Genomic DNA, 27,433 nt, shown 5'->3' on the forward strand with positions numbered 1-27,433 from the left:
CTACCAAGAGATAACGGCACTCACAGGAGTGCAGCTCGCGTAGAACTACGCTTAGAGTCGCGTAGACGGAGATTTGATCCCTTAATTGTCTGACCCCTTACCAAAGGGAGCCTCACTGACATACACTGAAATGACCGAAGAGAAAACTCGTCTGGGGGAAGCGCTCGTGTCCAGACCTTTGATTCGGGCCACTTATTTTGTTAAAGAAGTTCAGTGTGACGCCAGTGATAGAGGACTGGGTGCTATTTTAAGTCAAGTTGGCGACGGCCACGAAGAGCACCATGTTCAGTACGTCAGCCGCAGGCTGACCTGTAGAGAAGAAGCGTTCAGCGCTTCAGACAAAGAGCGCGCGTTTGGTTTAGACGGCACAGATGTTGTCGGGTTACCAGAGCTACTTGAACGGCGCAAAGTTCATATTTGAGACTGATCATCGTCTCAAACATGCTTATGACAGTTTTGTCCCCCCAAAAATGGTCGCTTGCTTAGACGGAGTCCTGCTCTCCAAAAACAGAATTTCTCGATGCGTTTCAGGAAGGGAAAGCCGCACGGAAATGCTGATGGATTCAGCCGATTGTTGTAGACAGGAGTACTTGGTAGGACCACCTACTGTGTGTGGGTTTTTGATTTTAACCTTGGTCCAAGCAGTCCGTCTTTGGCGATTTCAAAGGGGATATTTTTCGCTTTCTCGGCACCAAAATTACGCCAAAATTCAGTCAAGTTTTAGTAAACCTTTACTGTCATTGTGGGAAGCCTGGTGGGTCTTTGGCAGATTCCGAGCGCTTGCTTGTGGGTCAGTGCCCTGTCTCGTGGAACAGTCCACTGATGCCATTCTTTGTTGAATGTTCGAGCTTGGATGCCATTTCTGGAAACCGGCCCTTCCACCCGACTCCGGCCTCATCTCTTCCTGCCCAGCGGTCGTGAACGCTGGCCATTCGAGATTTTTCGGGCCGCGGACGAGCTGTTAAGAGTGGACAACGTGGTCCTGGAGCCGGGTGTGACTCATCGCAAAGCAAGGGATATGACGAGGCCTGGCGCCGGCGCCAGAAGCATTGACGACGACGGACGGGGTTGTTGCACTCCAAATCACCGAACCTCCGGACCGATCGAAGGGCGCTGTGTCCCACGGACCTGGGAGAAATTACTGTCAGACGAGTGTCGTCGTTAGGCAAAGATGCGGCGACAGCTTTCGACAGCAGCGGCAACGGTGAAAGCAGAGATGCACAGCAGCACGGCGGAAGCAGCGGTATACGTTGGCCGAGTCGGCCTTCGGGTCACCGGACGGGATGATGCTACGCAAGGTCACGCTGAGCGAGGCTGCTAATTGAAAGACGCTGTGTCGAAGGGGTCTCGTGCTTCGGCCATCCGGCGGGGGAGTTCGAGAAGGTTCAACCACCTGCGAGGAGACTGCGGGATTCTGCTTTCCCACGGAGGCAACGTACAGAAAACTTGCAGCAGTGGTCAAGGTGACGCATCTGTGTTTGACGACTGTCTTCCTTCTCATCCCCCGAGCTGTGAGAGAGCGAGAGAGCTTCAGCACCGCCCCGTGCCGTGGGTGGTACCGCCAGCGTCATCAATGGCCCATCCGATTGGACAACGTTATTCGAACCAAGTTCCCCAGTCAGGGATCTGGGGAACGCGAACCGTATTTAACGGGATGTTGTTGTGTGATCGGAGGATTGCATTCGATTCGATTCTCATCTGTAAATATGTAGAATAAACCCTTCTGTACAGTTTCCTCGATAACGCAGTCCGACATCGTCATTCGGAGCCGGTACCTGCGAGGCTAAACGAGTTAGTCATCTCCAGGACCCCTCCGTCTTCAACTCTGGTTCCAGCGGTGGGATAGAAGCCCCATCTCTAACACTGGTGGCAGCGGTGGGATAGAAGCCCCATCTCTAACAGCGTCCACCAGTGCCATCACGAACCCAGTCAGATGCCCATATGAGGCAACCATCGTGATTCGTGCGCGTGCACCAGCGCCAGCACGAACCTGGTGGGTGGCTTTCCCTTTGTTGTGTCCCTTCAATTTTGTGCGCTATGGGTCCTCATGCTAGTCAGTGACTTTTTCTGGAAGCTGTCGCCCGCTCAGAGATATACCCATATGAACACCAATCGCTATTGGTGCGCATGCACCAGTGCCTGCACAAACCGTCTCAGTGGCTTTTCCTGGAAGCTGCTGCCCGCTCACAGACATTCCCGTATAAGGCAACCATCGCGATTCGCGCGCATCCACCAGTGCCATCACGAACCCAGTCACATGCCCATATGAGGCAGCCATCGCGATTAGTGCGTGCGCACCAGCGTCTGCACGAACCTGGTGAGTTACTTTAATTGGAAGCTGCTGCCGATCACAGACATGCCCATATGAGGCAACCATCGCGATTCGTACGCATGCACCAGTGCCAGCGAAAATCCCGGTCAGTGACTTTCCCAGGAAGCTGCTGCCCGCTCACGGACATGCCCAAATGAGGCAACCATCGCTATTCGTGCGCATGCACCAGTGCCAGCACAAACGGGTCAGTGACTTTCCCTTCAAACGGCTGCCCTCTCACAGACATTCCCGTATAAGGCAACCATCGCGATTCGTGTGCGGCCACCGGTGCCATCACGAACCCGCTCAGATGCCCATATGAGGCAACCATCGCGATTCATGCGCATGCACCAGTGCCAGCACAAACCGGGCCAGTGACATTCCCTGGAAGCGACTACCCTCTCACAGACATGCCCATATAAGGCAACGATCGCGATTCATGCGCGTCCACCAGTGCCGTCACGAACCCAGTCAGATGCCCATATCAGGCAATCAACGCGATTCGTGCGCATGCACTAGTGCCACCACAAACCGCGTCAGTGAATTCCCAGGAAGCGGATTCCCTCTCACAGACATGCACATATAAGGCAACCATCGCGATTCATGTGCGTCCAGCAGTGCCATCACGAGCCCAGTCAGATGCCCATATGAGGCAACCATCGTGATTCGTGCGCGTGCACCAGCGCCAGCACGAACCTGGTGAGTGACTTTCCCTGTGTTGTGTCCCTTCAATTTTGTGTGCTATGGATCCTCATGCTAGTCAGTGACTTTTTCTAGAAGCTGTCGCCCGCTCAGAGACATGCCCATATGAAGCACCAATCGCTATTCGTGCGCATGCACCAGTGCCTGCACAAACCGTGTCAGTGGCTTTCCCTGGAAGCTGCTGCCCGCTCACAGACATTCCCGTATAAGGCAACCATCGCGATTCGCGCGCATCCACCAGTGTCATCACGAGCCCAGTCATATGCCCATATGAGGCAGCCATCGCGATTAGTGCGTGTGCACCAGCGTCTGCACGAACCTGGTGAGTTACTTTAACTGGAAGCTGCTGCCGCTCACAGACATGCCCATATGAGGCAACCATCGCGATTCGTACGCATGCACCAGTGCCAGCAAAAATCCCTGTCAGCGACTTTCCCTGGAAGCTGCTGCCCTCTCACAGACATGCCCAAATGAGGCAACCATCGCGATTCGTGCGCATGCACCAGTTCCAGCACAAACCGGGTCAGTGACTTTCCCTGGAAGCTGCTGCCCTCTCACAGTCATGCCCAAATGAAGCAACCATCGCAATTCGTGCGCATGCACCAGTGCGAGCACAAACCGGGTAAGTGACTCCCTGCAAGCGGCTCCCTTCTCACAGACATGCCCATATAAGGCAACCATCTCTATTCGTGTGCGTCCACTTGTGCCATCACGAACCCAGTCAGATGCCCATATGAGGCAACAATCGCGATTCGTGCGCATGCACCAGTGCCACCACAAACCGGGTCAGTGACTTTCCGTGGAAGCTGCTGCCCGCTCACAGACATGCCCATATGAGGCAACCATCGCGATTCGTGCGCATGCACCAGTGCCATCACGAACCCAGTCAGATGCCCATATGAGGCAACCATCGCGATTCGTGCGCGTGCACCAGCGCCAGCACGAACCTGGTGAGTGATTTTCCCTGTGTTGTGTCCCTTCAGTTTTGTGCGCTATGGATCCTCATGCTAGTCAGTGACTTTCCCTGGAAGCTGCTGCCCGCTCATAGACATACCCATATGAGGCAACCATCGCGTTTCGTGCGCATGCACCAGTGCCAGCACAAACCCGGTCGGTGACTTTCCCTGGAAGCGGCTGCCCTCTCACAGACATGCCCATATGAGGCAACCATCGCGATTTGTGCGCGTCCACAAGTGCCATCACGAACCCAGTTAGATGCCCATATGAGGCAACCATCGCGATCCCTGCGCGTGCACCAGCGCCAGCACGAACCTGGTGAGTGACTTTCCCTGTGTTGTATGCCTTCAATTTTGTGCACTTAGGATCCTCATGCTGGTCAGTGACTTTCCCTGGAAGCTGCTGCAGCACAGCAGCACGGCCGCGAAGAATCCCCAGCCCGGCCGCGGCAAACATCCAGCCATTCGTTGAGTCCGTGCCACACCAAGCTAACTCAGCCCCGTCGTGCACGAGCCTTCCTGCATTCCCGTAAGCGGCATCAAGCCAGATTCATTAATTAAATCATATTCAAAAAATAATTTTGGAGTCTGTGCATCAATCTCCTCATGCCCAGTGTGGACCCAGGGTCATTTTCAGAGACTGGTCCTTCACAGAAGCATTCAATTCCGTTCATTCGAGCTTCGTGCTGGCCATTTTAAAGCTTCGGAAGCACGTCGTATTGCTATTACTAGAGAGCTTTCAAAGAATTTTCTGCACATTCGTGAACAGACTGCTTGGATGAAACCAGTGTTGTAGGTGCTACCGAAAAAAAGTAACTAAATACGTTACTCGTTACGCTAAGAAAAAAATAACGCGTTACCGCCCTACGTTACCTACAAAAAAGGTAACGCGTTACCGTTACTGTTACCGAAACAAAGTATCGCATGTTACTTTGCCGTTACTCCGTGGCCATAAATTTTAATCGGTGCGTCTTCGCTGTAACTGTAACCTATAACTCGTCTTCTCTGCAAGGCTTGTTTTCCAACCAAAAGATCTCAAACCCTGACAACGCGGTCTTATTCTTCAAGCGAATGGAAACTCCGGATGGTCGCACCCTGCGTGCAACAGAGTCCAGGCAGGAAAAGGAGGGAGGCCGTCCTTAGTCACAGTTCAGGAGAGCAAGCTGCCGGGCTAGTTGGTGAAGCATGTTAAATAGAATTCAGCGCAAAAAAAAAACAGACAAGGGACGAAAAGAGACACACTGAGACGTTCACGTCTCAGTGTGAACGTCTCAGTGTGTCTCTCTTCGTCCCTTGTCTGTTTTTTTTGCGCTGAATTCTATTTAACAAACTTAGTCACAGTGCTGTGGGGAGTGCGTTGTTCCTTGCTCTGGCTAGGGGAGAAAGGGGGGGGGGGGGGGTATGGCTATGACGGGAGAAAGTTGGAGCGACAGTGTTGTTGAGCAGAAAATTTTTAGAAAGTTTAGTGTGAGGTAGCTCACTACCGCCGGCACAGGAATTAACAAAGGCCCATTTCCTTTTTTCCTCTACTTCGGTGCTACAGCCAGTTGACTGCAATCCCCTTTATTGTGCTGTACCATCGTACTCTTTCGACGGCCCTCTTGGGGCCATCTTGAAGTAAAGTGGCGACATTCCTGAGTTTACTCAGAAGAGCGAACTGCTTCCACAAAGAATGCGAGAGTGTCGCCTGGGAACGGGACCTTTTGGTTGGAAAACAAGCTTACGCAGAAATTGACTTACAGATTTCTGCAAATGGTTCATTGGTGGCTCGGCATGCGTCCACTCTTTAGAGAGGTGTGTGTGTGAGTGATTTGGGGGTGAAGACAAGTGTGTGAATGCGTGTTCGTGATTTTTTTTTAGTTTAGTGCGTCGTCAAGGGCAGGTGTTATATGGCATGCATGCCAGCAGCAACAAGAGTCGTCGAGAACACCGGTAGATTTTGTTTATTTGCGACATCATTTTCAGCGGGTTTTTTTTTCTGAAAAAGAGGCGGATGGGAGAATTGAAATAAAAGGTAACTAGTAACGTGACACCTCACGTTACTGAAAAATGTTAACGTAAGTACGTTACCCGTTACAGTTCCGAAATGGTAAGGAGTACGTTACTAAGTCACCGAAAAAAGTGACGCGTTACCGACAACACTGGATGAAACTTAGGGTGCTCTGGATGTTGTTGTGTTTCTACCCCCCCCCCCCTTAACTCTCTTTGTGTGTTCCCGTCACACCTGTGTCCACTCGGACCACGTGGGCCCGATCATGCAGCTACCGTGAACATTCATCGAGGTCGACAACCTCGCGACGACCATGGGAAGTTGGATTCTTGGAATGCCCCTCCGAGCCTCAGCGGATTAGTGTGGCAGGAATGCCAGGGGCCATTGTCAGCCAAAACCCCAGCGAAATTCCTTGAACGGAGTGCAGCGGCGACGAAGGCAGGCGAGGCCCAGGAGCTATTGTCCGAGCAACCACCGTGAATGCGGAGGCGACCTGGCGGCGCCGTCACGCTGGCGGATAATTGAAGAATTCTGTGTCCCCGACTCGCGTTCTGGGAAATCGGCGGGGAGGCAAGTTCATTCCCCTGCTGAAAGACTTCAGGAGATTCCTTTCCCGCGGGGCTGGATGAGTCAGCAATCTCCCCCTCTCTTCGACCCAGCTGCGACAGAGTGGACAAGCTCGCACCTGCCCAGCCGTGGGCGGTAACAAGGAGGTCCCCTTCGGTCCATCCGATTGGACAGTGCTCGTCGACCATTTTTCCCCAGCCAGGGATCTGGGGAAACCGGACGATATTTAACTCGGCCGTGAGTGTGGCCGAGAGAAGCCTGCTAGCTCCAGTCGACTACGGTTGACGAAGACGTTCCCCTTCAGCTGAGAGCCATTCTCAGCCCCGCTCTATGTAAATATTGTAAATAAGTAAATACAGTTTTTTTCCTTCTCTTCCCCTACTCCCCGTCTCCGGCCCACGTTTCCTTCCTCCTTCGGCACAGCGGCGGTGTTCTTGGACCCGATGCCTGGTGGGACACGCTTCTAGCATCGACAAATATATCAACTGGTTGGCAGCGGTGGGATCTTCCACGCTTGGTCCTGGCTTCAGCAGTGGTGAGCGCTTGACTTTCTTTGAGAATCTGCCAGGCTTGATAACTCTGGAAATTTATCACTACCTGTAGATTGTTTTTCTGCACGTGCTCGCTTAAGCATTTCACGTAGCAGCTTATTATTGAAAGTCCTCGTTCGGAAGTTGCCATGGATTTGAGCAAGCTAAAGAAGCCAGAGTTGATGTTGCTGTGTGAAAAGCTGGGTATTGAGGCCAGGAAAAGTCACAGAAAGCCGCAGCTGATTGAGGCTATTAAGGAATGTGGTGCTAAGGAGGGTGACAAAATTTGGGAGACCGGGGAAGTCATTCAGGAGGGAATCAAGAACGCTAAGGAGGAGGCCGACAGGGTTGAAAGGGAACGCAAGGAGAAGGCCGTTAGGGTTGAAAAAGAACGCCTTTACCGCAAGGAAGCCGCTAAGGAAGAGGCTGACAGGATAGAAAAAGAACATCTTCGTCTCAAGGAAGCCGATGAAAGGCAACTTGCTTTAATGCGTTTGGAGTTGCAAAATTTACTGGCGAAGCGCGCCGAGAGGAATTCGACATTAAATCAGGAGGTTTCGGCGCGAAGTGAAATTAAAATCGTCAATGAAAACTGCGTGTCTTTGCCAATTGCCTGCGTCGCGATCGAGAGCCCGCTCGAGGTGCGTCTGACCGAGGCAGCCGTCTCCCAAAACCTGCCTAAGCAGCATCCCTCGATTTTCTCAAATCGCTTGGATATGCTGCCCCAAGAAAAAGGCCTTTGTTTTGGAGATAACGCTGCGAAGGTCCTTACCATTTCGAAGGCTCGTGAGGTCGCAGCGCCAGCAGAGCACGTGGTTGAAGAGGGCAAACCTGAACCTGTAAGCCCGAAGCCTATAAATTCTCACAGTGCTGAGCCAGAGCCGGCTCTAGTAAAGACTGGCGATGAAACGGACGCCGGCGACTTAAGCCGTGACGGCTCCGCGCTACCTAATGACGAGCCAGCCCAGGACTTACTCACTTCTAGCACAGGGGTTAAGAGCACCGAAAGTAGTGCAAGCTATAGTGAGTCTTCCGAATCAGGCGCAAGTGATGACCTGGAGCTAGGTGAGGAATTGAATTCCAATCTAGTGTTGCCCCACTCAGATGGCTTTCTCGAACTCCTTCGTGTGGACAGAGAAACGTTCACCGCTGAGCAAGAGAAAGACCAGACTCTACGAAACTTGAGTCACCAAAGTGACATGGGTGTGTCACGGAAGAACATACCTTTCCAGCTCCGTTCTGGCCTGCTGTACCGCCAGTATAAGGATAGGAAAGGTATCGAACACGACCAACTTACTGCCCGCGTCGCGATCGAGAGCCCGCTCGAGCTGCGTCTGACCGAGGCAGCCGTCTCCCAAAACCTGCCTATGCAGTATCCCTCGATTTTATCAAACCGCTTGGATATGCTGCCGAAAGAAAAGGGCCTTAGTTTTGGAGATAACGCTGCGCAGGTCCTCACCAGTTCGAAGGCTCCAGAATTCGCAGAGCCAGCAGAGCACGCGGGTGAAGAGGGCAAACGTGGCCCTGTAAGCCTTATAAACTCTAACGGTAGTGAGCCAGAGCAGGCTGGATCACAAACTGACAATGAGGCGAACGCCGACGACTTAACCTGTGACGGTTCCGCGATGGCTAGTGACGCGCCCCGCAAACCAACAGCGAGGGTTTCCACGGAGCGGCAGCGTAAAGAGGTGGCCAAACGGGAAGAGTTACTTAAGGGGAAAGTGCGCCTCATGTTGACTGCTGCACAGAAAACCGGACAACCGGTTACCCGCCCCAATTTGGCACCTCAGCGCTCCAGAGTTCGCACGCGCCGCTTGAAGAGAACACAAGCTAAGGGGACGCGACGCGCGAACCCAATCCGAGAGAGGCAGATTCGCTGGCACGGCATTCGCACTCGTGCGCTCCCTTCTCGCATTCTGCTTTCTGAGCGTAAGCTAAACTTCAGAACCGCGAGACTTGGACGAAGAACAGTGCAGGGTCCCAAGCTGAAGTTCCTAGCCTTGTGTAATTTTGCACCTGCTAGAGTAGCTATCGGACCGCGGCCGCGCAAGGGGCGGATATGACGCATAATCTCATATTGAGTTTAATGCTTGTTTTTTGTCTTTTGTTCTTTACACTCTCCTATGCGAAATGAGAGCGAAATTTCGGAGCTTGGCATTGCGGGACTCGGTTCACATGCGTTGCAGAAACGTACGAGATAATGGCAACGCTGATGGCCTCAGCCGAAGCTCTCCCGTGTAATGCCCTTTCCTGACTCCCCAGACGTTAATCCGCTATGCAAATTTGTATTTTTTTTGCTTTAGCGGGAATCATTTTTGTCTGTTTTGTATGTGTGTTCAGCAGCTCCACCTTCCCTTTGTGCTCTCACGGGCGGTGGCTTTCTGTGACATAAACCGTGCTACGGCACCCCCCCAAAATTTTAGAAAATTTTCCTCCCTTTTGGCTAAACAAGCTCTGTGTATTCTGGTTTGGTCAAACATGTCAACTTTCGGAGGAGGACGTAAATTTCACGCTACAGCTCATTTTCTCTAAAGAGATTTTGTTGACCGAAAACAGCTTGGCAGTTCTTGAAGCCAGTTTGGCGCTTTCTGCTTGTTGGGCTTTGGACTTTGCTGGTTGAGCTCGTTACAGCTGTCAACGAAGCAAGAAGAGCCTTTGGGCCCAGCTGTGACCAAAGGCCGAACGGACACAACTCCAGGTCTCTGCGCGCAGCAGCGTTGGCTGCAACCACTACGAGACTTCTTCGGGCGGCGGACGTGCTGTTGTGTTTCTACCCCCCCCCCCCTTAACTCTCTTTGTGTGTTCCCGTCACACCTGTGTCCACTCGGACCACGTGGGCCCGATCATGCAGCTACCGTGAACATTCATCGAGGTCGACAACCTCGCGACGACCATGGGAAGTTGGATTCTTGGAATGCCCCTCCGAGCCTCAGCGGATTAGTGTGGCAGGAATGCCAGGGGCCATTGTCAGCCAAAACCCCAGCGAAATTCCTTGAACGGAGTGCAGCGGCGACGAAGGCAGGCGAGGCCCAGGAGCTATTGTCCGAGCAACCACCGTGAATGCGGAGGCGACCTGGCGGCGCCGTCACGCTGGCGGATAATTGAAGAATTCTGTGTCCCCGACTCGCGTTCTGGGAAATCGGCGGGGAGGCAAGTTCATTCCCCTGCTGAAAGACTTCAGGAGATTCCTTTCCCGCGGGGCTGGATGAGTCAGCAATCTCCCCCTCTCTTCGACCCAGCTGCGACAGAGTGGACAAGCTCGCACCTGCCCAGCCGTGGGCGGTAACAAGGAGGTCCCCTTCGGTCCATCCGATTGGACAGTGCTCGTCGACCATTTTTCCCCAGCCAGGGATCTGGGGAAACCGGACGATATTTAACTCGGCCGTGAGTGTGGCCGAGAGAAGCCTGCTAGCTCCAGTCGACTACGGTTGACGAAGACGTTCCCCTTCAGCTGAGAGCCATTCTCAGCCCCGCTCTATGTAAATATTGTAAATAAGTAAATACAGTTTTTTTCCTTGACTTCCCCTACTCCCCGTCTCCGGCCCACGTTCCTTCCTCCTTCGGCACTGCGGCGGTGATCCTGGATCCGATGCCTGGTGGGACACGCTTCTAGCATCGACAAATATATCAATGTTCGGAAAGAGTTGTAACACGTGCACTGAGTCCATCGAAGTGCATCAGTGGGTTGAACAGTAACAGCTGGATATGAGCTTAGAGTACTTTAAGTATAATCAATAATGTGCAGCTTTGTATAGGCGAGTGGTTGCGTTCCTTTTTTGTTCGAGGAACTCCGAAGGTTAGTTCCGGTGGTGTCAGAGGTCCGCCCATCCCGTTGAGCGTTCGTGCCCTGCTCGTTTCTGGCGTCCGCCCCCCTGCTCGTGGCGACCGTGGCCGGCCACAAAACGGCGCTGGGTTTATACTTAGCCGCGAGCACAGTAACTCGTGAGCACAACCGTGCGCATTTCTACCGTCTTGCTGACTTCAAAAGTATGCCGTCAGCATTTTCAGTCGACCCGAGACCGAGCCCATCGCTCTATTGTCTGGGGATGGTTGCGCCAGTGCAGTAAATTTTCTCCCGGAACCCGTCCAACTGCTTGTTTGACGCATTTTCTGATTTTTGCCTCCACTTTCTCTTTTTCAGCTGACTTGAGACGCAGGTAAGGGCATATGTAAGCAATGCGGCTGATCAGAGAAGCTTGTACTAAGCGGAGAGTAGTGCTTTCCTCCATGCCCAAGTGGCAGTTACTAATGCGGCGAATGAGTCGCATAATTTGCGGCGAGATTCCCTGAAGCTTTTGGATTGGGTCCGCATTGAAGCCGTGTTCTTGTAGCATTAGGCCGAAGATTTTAATTTTTAATTTTGGGTACTCGAGGAATGGGGACTCCGCGAATACTGAGTTCGATAGTCGGTGGGGGTTTCGCAAGAGATCTGGTTTTGCGAAATACGAGAAATTCAGGTTTGGCTGGAGAGCACCGCAGCGCCCTGGGGTCTACATACTTCCCCACGATATCGATGGCACGCTGGAGTCTCTCCTTGATTTGGGCATCACTGCCCTCAGCAGTCCACAATGTCATATCATCCGCATTGAGGCTGTGGTGGAGTTGCGGGATCTGCGCTAATTGGTGTGGAAGTTTCAACGTTGCAACGTTGAAGAAAAAGGGTGAGAGGACCGATCCCTACGGGGTGCCTTTTTGCCGAAGGGGAAGTCCGAGTGGAGACTTCCTACTTGAAAATAGGCCTTTCTGTCCGAGAGAAAGTTGCGAATATAGTTGAAGGTGCGGGCTCCCACCCCGAATTCGTGAAGGTTTTCCAAGATCGCATCATGTCTGGCATTATCAAAAAGGCCTTCTCCGGGTCGAGTCCTAGAATTATTCTGGTGTCCCGCATTTTCGCCTTAATAATGTGATGTTTGAGCTAAAGCATTAAATCCTGCATAGGAAGTTTGACTTTACTTGGGGCATCTTTAAGCTTACGCCTTAAGTAGCAAACTTAGAAAAAGACGAGGAGCAATTGTCTGTAATGTGGGAAGTATATGTTAAGTCATGTGTTAACGTACCCCTAAATATTTATAATGTGTAACCTCATGGATTAAATGATTTAGCAGGCTGTAAGAGAAAGGACTAAAATGTTTTTTACACGAAATTTGCAAGCGAACAGTTTTATTAAGGTTTAATTCCATATCCCGTTTTCCACACTACTGATTTACAGCTAAAAGCGCATCTTGCAAGATGCAGTGATCATTCTGTTTATTTATGGTCTTAAAAAGTATGCGATCGTCTGAGTGAAGTTCGCGGTGCTGTATTTTGTTTGCCGCATCCGGTCACGTTAGTGGAATGCCCCTTACGTTCTTTCTCTTGGGCCCTCCGCACAACCGCCGAGAAAGGGGTGAGCTCAACCCAGCGGGATACGGGGGGGCACCGTTACGGGAAAGGTCAAACTCCCCTCATGGACGGAGTCGTTAGGTCGCATCCTGTGTACACGTGTTTACGGCGAGGCGGACCCGCATCACAGTGCGTGGCTTTTGTGCCATGTCTACAGCGGCGTGCTTTGAGAGCTTGAAGCGCGGTCAACAGGATATTGCCACGCTAGCTGCAGGAATGAGGAGCGACGATGCGGAACATATGGGTTGAAGTGGCTTTCCTTGAACTTGGGGCAACCGGACGTTGGGGAAAGTGAGTGTTCGCGAAGCTCGCCGCAGGAAAGCATAATTATCCGAAATCGTGATGATGGAAAGTGTGCATATGTGTATGGTGTCGCGATGAGTTGCCTTCTTTCCCCAATCATTGATTGGTTGTGTTTTCCTTTCCCCAATAAGTTATTGAGTGGATGTTTGTACAGTACCTGATTGGTTATTCCCCCCACCGAGGGCGGGGACATAGGGTTTAAAACCAGCTGTTTCGGCAGCTGGTTTCGTCACATCGAGTCAGTCAAGTGTAAATATGTTTTCTCCTTGCTTGTATCTTCCTTTGTGCTTTTAATTGTTATGAAAAGTTAACCTCTCCAGAAGTGTCCTTTTGCAATGTGATTGAGCAATTCGAATCTGCAAGACGTCAAGCATCCTACAAAAATTATCATCAACCCAATTTCCCTCTAAGAGATCTTAAGAGAGGATTTCAACTGGCGCAGCCGTAGAGGGGACTTTTAACTGTCTGCAAAAAACTTTAACGAGACATTCTCGAGGATAGAAGCCAACAGATCATTTATATAGATTAAGAAAAGCAGCGGCCCCAAGACGCTCCCTTGGGCTGCACCTGGAGTAACTGGAAGCTCGTTAGATCTGCAGCCATTAACGTCTAGGTATTATTTCCTGTGCTTACAAAAACATGAATTCAATTAACAAGGTAAGTAGGGATGCCAATCCTATTTAATTTATAAATGAGTTCGCTATGAAAAACTGTGTCAAAAGCCTTGTTGAAGTCTAAAAAGAGAACATCAACCTTCCCTGATTTATCGATAACAACTTGGAATTCATTAACCGTAGTTGCCAACTGCGTCACAGTGGACATACCCTTCCTGAAGCCATGTTTCAAAGGAGATAAAATGTTATTTTCCGCTAGAAATGAATTAAAGGGCAACTGTTCAGGTGTCTGGACATTATTGAAAAACAAGCCCACTGCATATATGAGGCATCGAAGATAATCTCTGAAAAATACTAGAGCCATGCGCGCCCCGAAAAGGTGTAAAATTTTAAATCAAAGCCCGTCCGCTCCTTCCTTCCAAAATATTACGTCCTCATCCTCTGCTCTGGCCCCCGAGCCTTCAGGTTGACGTCATTTTGAAAACCTTCGCTCAAGCCATTCCATTGGTGCGTCGTTCTGACTGACGGGCGAAGGATGAGCGTAGCCGGTTCGTCACATCGTCTGCTCGTTGCGCGCACGCTTTCTGCAGCGCCTTCCGTTTTCTCACACGCCTACAAGCCCGCATGGAGGAAAAAAAAAACTGAGGAGGGAGGGAGCGTCCTGCGACAGCCTTGAAGCCTAGTCATAAAAAGTAAAAAATATAGTAAAACGGAAAGGGTCGGTCTCCCTCCACCCAGTTTTTTTTCCTCCATGCAAGCCCCCTAAAACAAGGTATTAGTCACTTGTGTCAGTTCATGTATGCTTCAGCGCGGCCTCTGCGTATGCAGTGTCGTGTGTAGTAGAGCCTTTCCCTCCCGCTCACACTCGACCGCTCCGCACGCACACTGCTTATCGCTTGTTTATCTTGTCTACACTGCCGCTGTCTTGGTTTCTGTCGGCTCCGGAAAGAAAGGTCGCAAAAGCATAGCACACAAATACATACAGAGAAGCGCACAAGTGCACGTGATTGCTTTCAAAGAAATGCCGGACTGTTCCCGGGTCCGCGCACAGCCGTGCGTTTCGAACGAAAGGGACTCCCACCCCTCTTGTCGTAATACGATGGGGACGCCTCACGAAAAAAAACACGCAGGCATGAAAAGGGTGCTCAACAAGGCTACAACTGTCACCTGGACAGACGTCAATCGTCCGGCGCCGGATGTGGGTCTGCTTAACTTGTGGGCTGCTCGCCGACAAGCGGAGATGGCAGCTTCCCGAGACTCGACTTCTGCACAAGCACGCACAAGGCTGAATTACCTTACTGCCAAGGCTCGCAGATATGAACGTGATCTATCGCGAAGGCAGTGGCATGCGTGGTGTGACCAGTTTTCGACACAGTCATCGAATGCTTCTTTATGGCGAACATTTCGCGCTATGGAACATGGTTCTCGTCGTCCTGACGCAGCGGCCACAGCATGCTTCGCTGCTAACTTAGCTCCGGATGATTTCGCAAGAGAAGCAGCGCGGAAGTTTTTTCCGAAGTATGACGTGTTGCCTCCAAGGACCGCAGGAGCCTCCTTGGCTGGCATTCCAGCATATGTCGACAGGCTACCATCTACAGCCGACGCCGAGGGTATCGCAAGCCCATTTTCCATGCCCGAGTTGCTTGCAGCAATAGATGAGGCCCGTCGGAAGACTGCACCCGGCCCGGACTCCATTCCGTACGAGGTGTACAAGAACATGAGTTCCGCTCTACTGCCTCAACTCCTCGCCACCATCAACAAGGTATGGATAGAAGGCGTCGTACCAGAAACTTGGAAATCGGCTATTGTGATCCCCATCCCAAAGCCAGGGAAGCCGCCGACAGACCTTGGTAATTTCCGGCCTATATCGCTTACGCCCACTTTGTGCAAGCTTACTGAAAAGATGCTTGCCACACGCCTGTCGTGGTGGCTTGAATACCACGGTTTCTATCACCCCGCCCAAATCGGCTTTCGAACGTCCATAGGTACAGAAGATGGATTGGCTGTCTTGGCGTCATCAGTTCTAGCATCAACACGCAGCCACAATGTGCGTACCGTACTGGCCATGGATGTTGAAAAGGCGTACGACAATATCAGTCATGCTGCTATCCTGGAATCACTTGACATGCTGCATTTCCCCGTTAGAGTGCGCAATTTTGTAAAATCCTTTCTGGAAGGCCGACACTTTGCCATACGCCTCAGTGGTGAGGCCGTCGGATCCTTTGTGCCTCTTCGCGGCGTGCCCCAGGGATCGGTACTATCGCCCACATTATTTAATATTACTTTTATCCCCCTTGCTTGGCGCTTACATGAAGTGACTGATATTAAGTTTTTATTGTACGCTGATGACATCACTGTGTGGAGCACCCACCACGACCTGTTGACTCAAGCCTCCGCCCTACAGTCAGCCCTAGATATAACGTCGACTTATGCCTCTTCAATTGGTCTTCAGCTTTCAGTGAGCAAAACTACGTATGTGTCTGTTGCCAACCGCTGGGGACGCCGTAAACTCGCTGCGGCACCAATTCGTCTCCATCTATCGGGAACTCCACTTCAAGAAAGTTCGATAGTCAAAATATTGGGCTTGACGATTCACGAGTCAGGAACAGGGACTGCTTGGCTTTCTCGAGCTAAAAAGCAAGCGATTCAGGCGTTAGGTCTGATTAGACGAATTGCTCCTAAAACAGGCGGCGCCCGCTCTCATGTTGCAAGGCAGTTGGTGCGGGCGGTTGTGCAACCGCGCCTCGTGTACCAAGCCCAATTCCAGCATTTGACGAGGGCTCAGTGGGATCGCCTTGAAGCCGTTAATCGAGAGGCAATGAGGGTCATCACTTGCCTTCCCCGCATAACCCCGATCGTGGCGCTCCAAGAACATGCGCAGCTGAATACTCTAGATGAGCTGGTGCAGCAAAGGCGTGATGCTCGCCGGCTTAAGTCTAACCTTACACACGCAACGTGTGCACTCAGGGCGTATGCTTCCTCGCACTCCGTTCGACAGCCGCCTCCGCCAGTTCTCCCTCCTTGGCATTTTGTGCAGCTAAGCGATAACAAACCAACAGATCTACGTCGGCCATCATCTACCCTCGCGGTGGCGTCTTTTCGTGAACGAATTGCACAAGAAGACGCCCATCTGCCGCATGGCTCCATCGTTTTATACGTTGACGCAGGCATCCAGGCTTGCGAAACCACTACTGCAATTTACTGCCCTTGCAAGCCTGCCCTCAACAAAACGTCCAGGTTTCGCTTCCCAGAACCTCCTTCCTCCTTCTGTGTGGAGATGCTTGCTGTTCAAGAGGCACTATGCTCAGTGGCCGCCGTTCCCCTACTACCTACGGCTCGCATTGTCATCCGCACCAACGCTCTTCAAGTCATACGCCTACTACGACGCGTCACTCGCACCCCAGGCATTTGCCAGGACATCCATCGTCTCGCGGCACGCATCCCGCAGCCAATCCGAATTCAGTGGGTCCCACGAGACCTCCTGAGTTCGCAAAGCCGTGCAGATTCTGCGACCCACCTTGTGACCCCAACTTCGTCTTCGCCTCGAGTCCTAACACTGGATGACACCACCCTCCTTTTAACAAAAAAGGAACACCTCCGGCGCCGCACACGTGCTCTAATCCCTCCGTGTGCGGTAACCCTCCCCCGTGGTCTTACCCGTGCAGAGGAGGTTGCGCTTCGGAGGATCCGGGTCGGGGTTGCCCTAACTCCGGCCGTTACACGAAAGTGGCCGCAATTCGATGGTGTATTTCCCCGCCCCGGGTGTCCAGTCTGCAAGAACAGAAATCTTGAGGCCGACATTCACCACCTGCTTTGGGTTTGCCCGGCGCTGAAGCCTACAAGAATTCGGCACCTGGCGGCAGCGGGTCTTTCGCCTGATAACAGTGCTTCATACACCGCTTGGACACAAGGACCTCATCATCGTTCACTGCTCGATTTCATTAGATCAGCGAACCTTTACTCATTTATTTAGGCATCCTCATTTATCATTACATGCCGTTTTATGCCCTGAGGCAATAAACATCGCATTAAAAAAAAAGGGTGCTCACTAACTAGGGATGACGCTGACGAAAAAAGAGTTATGAAAGGACGCACTAGCTGACATGTCGAAGTGGTCGAGCTGATTGTGCCTCTCGATCGTCAGTGTTGGGAGAAAATGCAACGACGCTGTTTCGTCGTTGGATGCGCACGCAGCGACTGGAGTCGAACCACGATCTGGCACAGATTGCCAGGAGATTATGAGTTAAGTTCTGTCTGGCTCCAACGCATCGGCCTTCCAGACACAACGGTAAAGGATGTGGTGGTTTGCGGAAGACACTTTACTCGGGACGACTACGTGTGTGTGGCCGTACGAGTCCATTTGTAGGGGCCAGTCTTTCCATCCGTTCACGCACGGCGGGGCCCTTTCAGTGCGAGGACGATAGCGAACTTTCGAATCCCAATGACAAACAAGAGTCCGTTGACAACTTCGGACAACAGCGCGGGAAAGACAGGACACAATGACAGACATGGCCGGCGCTGGCCTTCCATTGGACGCTTATTTCGTAGATCGAGGAGCGGAAAGAGATAGCCCGACAAAGGGCAAGACTGCACAGAGTGCTAGAAGCAGCAAAAAATAGCTTTAAAAAACAAAAACATCAAAAGCGCAGAGAGAAACCACGCGCGTGTTGACTTCTCAAAGGCCTGCCGCGAAAAAAAAAACGTCGCCAAGGACAAGCAACCTCAGGCAACACGGAAGGCACGGAGTGCGGAAAAACATGTATGAGCACAGCGGAGCCAGGCAGCAAAGGCACGCGCACCAAGCAATGCACAATGACGATGGAGAAGCGGGGGAGACGAACACAGGCCGGTAAAACATAGGGGTCAAGCAGTTTTGTTGCACACTCAACCAGGAAGGGCAGGGAAGGGAGTGGAGAAGGTGAAAAAAAAAAGCTTCAAACAAACAAACAAAAACAACTGGGGTGAGGTAGGACAAAGAAAAAAAACGCGAGGAAACACGCGAGGGGAGACCCACCGCTTCCGCCCCGCCTCACTAAATAGACCGGGTAGCAAAAAGCAAGAAAATAATTCTTTTCAAGGCGAGGCCATGACGTAGACATGTGACGTACTCCACCAGACACCACGCCTCCGGCTAACATCGGAGGACGAAGGGCGATTTGCCCTTGTGGAGCCTACTCGACGAGGCGCGAGAGAGAAAAATCTCGAGGAGGGAATGGAAGGAGAGGAGCATGCGCGAGGTAGTTTGATTGCGATGGCTGTAATTACGCTATTAATGAGTTTTTTTTTTTCAAAAAATATTTGCGGCCGCGCCTTCCAGGGACGACGCCACGCTAGCAGAGAGGTAGAAAATATTTTCCACCAGGAGGTAAACAGTTGCACTTTAAGGTCACAGGACACTGTGTTCTATTAACGTACAGCAAGAAGTGATTGAAACTGGTCGGTAGTTAGAAATAGTTAACTTATCTCCTTTTAATGGATTGGTACAACGCGGGCCATTTTCCAGTCCTCTGGTACTTCATCAGAAAGTAAAGAAACATGAAATATCTGCATTTGATCGTGGTAATAAAATTTCACCACCCATAACCAGTCGATCTCGCGAATGCGCTGTTCGTAGCTGTAGCTGGCCAGGAACCGACGGGGAAATTTGCTGCATTTAGAAGAACAGAAAGCTGGGCGAGTTGGTTGTTATCCATATTGAACAGCGTGAAAAAGACGAACCCCGAAACAAGGACAACACGTGCGCCGACTTTCAACTGAAGATTTATTACCAAAGACGGCATTTGTAGACTGCCCCACAAAAGAAAATACATTCGCACAAAAAGCTCAGATTCCCATCTTACTCCTCAGACAACGCCTTATCCAGAAGGGCAAATTCGCGGCTAACCAGTGGCAATGATGGTTTTGCGACGCACGCGGAACCCCCCTTGTCAGTGTGATACGCCTCTACTAACTCTCTTACTGTCTGATACTTATGTTTGAAAACCACTGACATCTGACGAAGCGGTGGGGAGCACGTGTGTTCACGTTGCCTGCAATGGAGAGTTAAATTCGAGCCGCCGGCTTTGTCCAAAAAATTAGTGTTCCCTCAAGCGGTTGTTCGAACAACGTCCTGTCTACCCAACATACCATGTGCCGCAAGAAAGGGGAATTCTATATATAACGCCTTTGGTGCAGTCGACCCTCCTTTCAGCATGGTTAGGGGTACACTCAACTTCGACCCTCCTACCAAGTTGGGAATCCCGCCTTTGTTGCACAGCTGGGCGAATATTGCGTAATTTCCTTCGATAAGAAAACAACGTAAACTTCAAATATACGGCCCACTTTCTTCAGACGATGAGATACCGAGTGGATGTATGAAATAACTGCAATCTTTTGGTGCCTGGCTGCTTCACGCTTTGGGTTATATTTCATTTTCAAGCCTGGCAATTTGACCTGAATGAAGGTCAAATTGCCCGGCTTAGAGAGGCAGGCTTTCCAGAGGTCACGATCGGACGGTTAAACATCAAATAGCCAGGCTCAGGGAGGCAGACTTTCCAGAGGTCACGATCAGGAGGTTATGTGAAAGAATGCTTTCCAAAATTAAATCTAACCTTAAGCGTGAAGAAGCCAGGTGCCAAAAGATATATTGACGCCAGCGCTCGTGCAGACGGAAGCGCCTCTCAAGAAGAGGAAGTGTGTGTGTGAAAGTGAGTGATCTGGAAGCGCACGTCTGTTGACCCGCTGTGGACCCTCAGCCGCTGATTACCAACGTGACATCTGGTCCAGGTGCTGGGTACGTCGTTAATACAGCCGTACAAGAAACCACCAACATGACACCCTTTAGCCTCGTTTATGGCCGTCAGGTGACGACAACACTCGATGCCATGCTGCCCCATGACGAAGACCACCCAAATGACGACGTTGCATCCTTCTTACAACGCGCCGAAGCTGCCCGCCAACTCGCACGGCTTCGCATTCAAGATCAACAGGGCCAGGACGGGCAACGCTGCAACCTACGGAGACGGCTTGTTGAATGCCTCCCGGGTGACCTCGTCTGGGTTTGGTCCCCAATCCGACGACGCGGCCTAAGTGAAAAGCTCTTGCGCCGCTACTTCGGTCCTTACCGAATTGTGCGACGCCTTGCAGCCCTGAATTATGAAGTCGTCCCTCACGAGCCCCAACAATCTCGCCGCCACCCCCGCCCCGAGGTGGTCCACGTCGTTAGCCTGAAGCCCTACTACGAAAGGGCGCACTAACTCTTCTCGAGACCCCCCCGCGTTCGTGGCGGCATCGGGTCGATGCCTTCTCAGGAGGGGGGCTAATGACGCCAGCGCTCGTGCAGACGGAAGCGCCTCTGAAGAAGAAGAGGAAGTGTTTGTGAAAGTGAAAGTGATCTGGAAGCGCACGTCTGTTGACCCGCTGTGGACCCTCAGCCGCTGATTACCAACGTGACAATATTCATGTCACCCAGATAGGATAATACCGGCAGTCTCCGAACAGCTTTATATCGTCACTGAGACACTTAACTAGATCCTTGTTTTCTTGCCAGCATTTGTCCCCTGTCCCCAAGTAAACTAACCCTAACCTTAACCCTAGTAAACTAAGTTCATTCATTCATTCATTCATTCATTCATTCATTCATTCATTCAGAATTTATTTAAGACAACGAAAAGGTTGTCCAGGGTGACGTGGCAAAAGGCATACTTTGCCTGACGAGGCCACGCCACCCGGATGACAGGCGGCACCACAGGCTACAAAAACCAAGAAAGAGCATTACATAATAGAACACACATCCAATATTTTTTACACAATACATAAGACATCCTTACAAAACACAGGCTTTCGGCGGAAAAACAAACAGCATACTTCAAAACACAATTCGACCAGAGCAGTATTTACAAAACATATACTAGTGATAGGTATACGTTCAGTTTTCACCTTTAAGGTTCATTTATGAGCATTGCTTTAATTAACATTTTGTATTTACGTATAGAGGGAGTGCTGCGTACAGTATCCAGAATAATAGGGTATTGATTAATTAAGTCAGGAATTTGCCATCCTAACCTCTGAAAACCGTAATTTGTGCGTACACGAGGTGTTTCCATACATTGTTTCCGAAGTTCGTATGTGCTAAGTTTTGTGTGATAGGTGGTTTCGAAGGTTATTTTGTCTAGTTTGTACTGGCGTAATATTTCCAGACATAGTTTGTATGTGTGCAGTTTACTTATTTCTAGTATTCCATAAGACCTAAAACAAAGGCCGGCAGCTGTGCAATAACTGTATTTTCCCAATAGCTCGTAATGCCCGCTTTTGAATTGCAAAGAGGGAATCTCGATTTGTTTGTGTCGTCGTTAACCATACAAGGGAACAGTAGCTTAAACGGGAATGTATTAATGAATAGTATATTTGCCGCTTTATGGACGCCGGGAGATAATATCTCAATTTGTTTAAAATGCCAACCGCCCGACAAAGATCCCTTCGAAGCTGATCAACATGCGAATTCCAAGAGAGATTTTCTTGAAACAGAACACCTAGAAAACGAATTTGCGAGCACTGTTTCAGCTGAGTGTTTTCAAAGTTTAAGTTTAGGTTGTCAGGAGCTTTTACACCTTTTGCTCTGAAAAGAATGTATTTGGTCTTACTAGCATTTAATTGCATCCTGTTTAGTTTTAACCATGTACTCAAGCCGGTCAACCAATAGTTAGCCTTTCTTTCGAGCGCGTAGGGGTCAATACCTGAGAAAAAGACATTAGTGTCATCAGCGTACAACACTAGGTTTTCGCTGCCTGGTATATTCACAATATCATTCAGGTATAAAATAAAGAGTACAGGTCCGAGAATAGATCCCTGAGGCACACCATATTTTATTGTTTTTACGTGTGAGGCTGCAGCATTTATGACAGTAAATTGCTCTCTTGACGTTAAATAGCTCTCAATTAAGGTCAACGACACGCCACGGAATCCGTAAAATGGAAGCTTTCTTATTAGAACATCGTGCTGAACACAATCGAATGCCTTTCTGAAGTCGAGGAAAATTCCCAGGGTGTGTGCCTTTTCTTCAATGTTGTTTAGAATTTTTTCCTTTATCCCAAGGAGTGCGGTTTCGGCTGATCTATCTTTCCTAAAGCCAAATTGCTCATCGGCTATAATATTTTGCGTGGTGAGAAATCGGACGAATCTTTTGTTTATAACCTGTTCGGCTACCTTTGCAAATACTGGTAGTACTGATATAGGCCTATAATTTGTTAGTTCGTTCGCGGGGCCGCCCTTGTGCACAACAGTCACTTTGGCCAGTTTCATTTTCTGCGGAAAAACGCCCGTAGATAAAATAATGTTGCAAATGTGAGAGAGCGGGCAACTGATTATTTCACCTACAGCCTTTAGAGGTTTCGGTTTAATTTCATCTGCTCCTGGAGCACAGCCATTTTTTAGTGTCAGAATAATATCCAGCACTTCACGTTCGTCGGTGGGTGCTAAAAACAATGTGTTTGCGGCGTTCGATGCAATGAACTGCTCGCACGGTGAATCAACTGAATTCCCATCGCATGATCCGACTGCAATGAAATGGTCATTAAATAAATTTGCGACTTCGTTGTCAGTCATAGCATCGTTTTGATACGGAACCTTTTTGTGCTGGAAGTTTTTCGAGAGTACCTCCCTCACGGTTTGCCACATTAGCCGTGAGTTACCCGTAATGTCTGCAAACTTAGCTATGTAGTATTCAAATCTTGATTTTCTAATATCTGCATTTAATTTGTTTCGAACTTTTTTAAACAGTGTAAAGTCATTTTCATGCTTGGTATTCAGGAATTTTTCAAACAGCCTGTTTTTTTGTTTGATTCTCATATGCAGTTCATGAGTGATCCAAGGCTTCCTTATCTTTTTTCGTTTTACCCATGGCTCGAGGGGAAAACACTTCTCGTATGCAGCCATAAAGCAGGAAAGAAAAGCCTCGTACGCCTTATTTGCATCTGTTTCCATTAAAATGGAGTCCCACCTTTGATTTGAGAGAAGATATTTGAATTTGCTGATATTTTTTTCAGAGTAATGGCGGATAAAAACTGGTTGCTTATTTGAATTAGGCCTTTTGTGAGGTAAAATGCAGTAGATTGGCAAATGGTCACTTAAATCGCACATCAATACACCCGATTTGACAACGTCAGGCGGAAAGCTTGTAATGCAAAGGTCTAAAATACTTTGAGAGGTAGGAGTAATCCTAGTTGGCATATCTATTAAGTTACAACACGCGTATGACACAAACAGCTCTTGTAGGCGCGAATAGCCGGAGGTATCTGATGAAACATTGAGATTAAAATCGCCAACAAAAGCACACTGTAGTTTTAACTCAAGACTTAGTTCAAACAGTTCTTCCATACAGTTCAAGAAATGGTTCAAGGATCCAGATGGCGGGCGATAAAACACTCCTAGCAGGATGTCATGAAGTTGTACAACGACACATTCAATGTTTTCATTTATAATATTATATTCTGTGAGTGCATTGTACTTGAAGTCTGAGCGAATATACATCGCAGTACCACCACCACGTTTGAAAGCGCGACATACGGATATGCAGTCGTAACCATCAAGAAAAGCACACTCATCATCAGAGGAAAACCACGTTTCAGTGAAACAAAGAATGTCAAAAGAATAGTTAAGGTCATTTAGGAATAAGTCTACCTCATCAAGTTTAGTTTTTAAGCTCCTAGCGTTAAGATGAAACAAAGAAAGTGTGTCTTTTTTTGAGAAAGCAGGTTCACAAGGAAGGTCAAAACTTGAGTGCATCATCTTGCACTAAAGAACACAAAGAACGCCCACATCGTGGGGTGCTACAAGAGCACGTTACTGCAAGTTGATAAGATCTTGCTCACTGCGAATGACGAAAGCGGGGTCGCCGGTCTGCTTCCGCAGCAGAACTTTTCCGTTAGCATGCCAAACGTATGCGTAGCCATTCTTTTTTGCCCATTCTTTTGTCGGGGTTAGCAATGTGCGGGAGAGCCGCGTGATATTTTCGCAGATAAACAAGCTTTTCTCTTTTTGCAGCAAATGTCTGTTTGCCAGCCAAGCGTCACGGTCCTCTTGCCTCAAAAAGCGAGTGATAATAGCTGGCGTTTTGTCGGCCTTCGCTGGCAGCCTATGCACGGCAGCTATATCCTTCCTTGTTACATGCGGTACATTCAGTTTGGTAGCCACTTCGTTTATCTTTTCTAGTAGGTCCTCATCGTCGGACTCAGAGACGCCATGTATTTCAAGATTTAAGCGGCGACTTCGCCACTCTAAGCTTTCGACTTCACGCTTTAGGTGAGCAATTTCATTTGCCGAGTCCACCCTCTCAAGTTTGTCTACACGCTGGCAAAGTTCTTTGGTGTTTTTTTCTTGATCAGTCAGCCGGTTTTGAAATTCGTCAAACTTGTCTGAGATTAGCTGCACTGCACTGAGATTAGCATTTGGCAGCAGCGGCAGCCACCGGCACGCACGACAAGTGAAATCTACTCTGTATATATACAGCGTCCTTCGCCTGTGGACCGAAGTTCCTGGCCGCCGAGAGCAGCTCCGGCTGCGCTGGTGCAACTGAAAACCGATCGTCGCCCGAAGTTTTTTTCTTTCGCTGTGGAAGCGAGACAGTTCTGGGGAAGGCAAATCGCCACCTGCATCACCGACGCCAGCGACAACTGACGAACAAGCAAGCACCGAGGTGGCGTCTCCTCGCATTTGGCAGCAGCGGCAGCCACCGGCACGCACGACAAGTGAAATCTACTCTGTATATCTACAGGTTGGTCGTCTTTACTTATAAGGATTAGACTCTGTTTTGTTGCCGACCCTGCCGCTGCTGCCACGAGTACATTGTTTTCTTGAAGTGTATTTGCCTTTGCACCGCACGACATGTCGAGATGTTGTACATGCCGCTCGCTTGTGCCTGAAAATGTGCCCTCTGCCAGCTGCTGTGAATGTAAGTTTAGTTTTCATTTTGGCGACTGTTCTGGTATAACCGAAGAGGCATGGCAAACAAAACGTGTAAAAAAAAACTGGAAGTGCAATACATGCAAACATGGCCACATCGTGGAAGATGGAAGTGAGACGCTTAGTGCAGAAAAGGAAGTGTTAACACGTTTGCTCAAAATTGAAGCTAAACTTGACGCTCTCCTAACCTTGCCCAAAAGAATTGATGAACTAGAAGTGTCTGTCTAGAAGAACTAGAAGAAGCTGTCTGAAGCCAAGATAACAGGTGCTTTGACGAGCGTGGCATGGGCATGCACATGATTGCGGCAATCTTTCTTGGGTCTGGCTGTTTCCCTTGTTCCGAGATCATAAATCCCAGAAACTTCACACTGGGGACAGCAAACTTGCATTTGTTCAAAGAAACTTTGAAGCCGGCTTGTAGAAGGAGAGTGAGGGTCTCGTCTAGGAGATCGAGAAACTCTGGAAAGTTATCACCGAACACGATGATGTCGTCAAGATATGTGCGTACACCACATCTTGACTGTCGGGCTTTGAGTTGAAAAAATATTTGGTGCATCGCTTTCTGGAAGGTAGCTGGTGCATTTTTCAACCCAAATGGCATTCTTGTCCACTTGAAAGTTCCCTGGTGCGTGATGAAGGTGGTTTTTTCTTGGTCTTCATCTTTTACTTTAATCTGCCAATAAGCGCAGCAGAGGTCAATGATTGCAAAGAGAGAACTTCCTGCAAGGTCGTCAAAAATGTCATCGGCGCGAGGCAGTGGTTGGAGCACATTTATGGTCATCCTGTTAAGAGGTATGTAGTTAACACATAACCTCTTTTTGTCTTTCTGCGTCACGACAATGGCAGGAAATCCCCAAGGTCCAGATGAAGGACGGATGATGTCATTTTGAAGAAGAGATGCTGTTTGGGCTTCGAGGAACTTCCGATCACTGGCTGTGTAGCGGTACGGTTGCCGTCCATAAGGCTTTGCATCCGGCAGTAAGTTGATCTCGTGCTCGATGCCTTCATAAAGGCCAATGTCATCAGGACTGGTAGCGAAGAGACGTGAGTGGCGGTGCACTATTTGCTTCACTGCTTGCTGTTCTTCTGGCTTGAGTTGGGTCCCGATGATGATATCAGGGAAACTGTTGGGCGTGGATGAACATGGCTCAGAAGGAAATACGCTGCATGAGGCTGGCTGGGCTGGGCTCTTGTAGTCTGCTGGCTGAGTTTGAGACTGAGCTGCCTTGTTGAGCTTGCTCCACATGGGCTCATGTTCGTCTGGTTCAAAATCCACTTGTAGGGGTTCGCTGGTGGTATGCGGTGGGTCAAAGCGAGACAAAGTTGATGTTTTAAGTATCACTGCATTGGACATACGTGGTAACAGTTCCTCTTTGCACAGCACGACAGTGTTTGTAGAGGGCTGGCTGATAACAGGAAGGTGTGGCGGCCTGAAATGAAGTTCCGCTTGAGCAGCATAAAATCAGTCCTCTACCAGGATAAGGGGAAGGGCATTTCTCTGAAGGACTGCGGCTTCCACAATTGCAGAGAGGGGGCCTACGCTGATTTGCAAGAAGACAGATCCCTGAGGCACGACGGAGGCTCCTCCTACGACGAGAAGGGGTGGCTTTGTCCACGGCTCTATGCTGAGGTTTTCAGCTAGGCTGGCAGCGACGATAGTGACGTTCGAACCACTGTCTGGGAAGGCATTGATCTCTCCAAGGCCCTTGACGTGAGCAGTGATAACCGCACACCTGAGCATGGATCCAAGCAAAGGGTCCTCGGTGCGGCCGACACATTCTGTTGGCGCTTTAGGGATTGTTTGCGTCTTGTCTCGGGAGGGCGGTCCTTTCTCAGTGCAGTTGCTAGCCAGATGGCCCTTTTTCTTGCAGCTATAGCATACCGCTTCGCTTAGGTCTTGCCCTCGTCTGTAGGCAGGTGCACTATACTTGGAAGAGATTGCCTCGTACCGATGTTCTTGGTCAGCAGGTGGCAGGTTGGACATTCTTGAGGGCGGCAGCCTTGCACGGTTTGGTTGCTGGTAGGTGCTATTTATAGGTCGGGAAGGCTGGCGGATGTCTGCAGTGCTCTCGGTCGTGGCTGTAGCACTGGAGGTGATAGGATGCGGCTGTCGACTTGAAATTGGCGCGGATGGCTTTGTC

This window comes from Amblyomma mixtum, chromosome 3 (genome assembly GCF_055824585.1).
Source record: "Amblyomma mixtum isolate Tamu chromosome 3, ASM5582458v1, whole genome shotgun sequence".
In the NCBI taxonomy this organism is placed as follows: Eukaryota; Metazoa; Arthropoda; class Arachnida; order Ixodida; family Ixodidae; genus Amblyomma; species Amblyomma mixtum.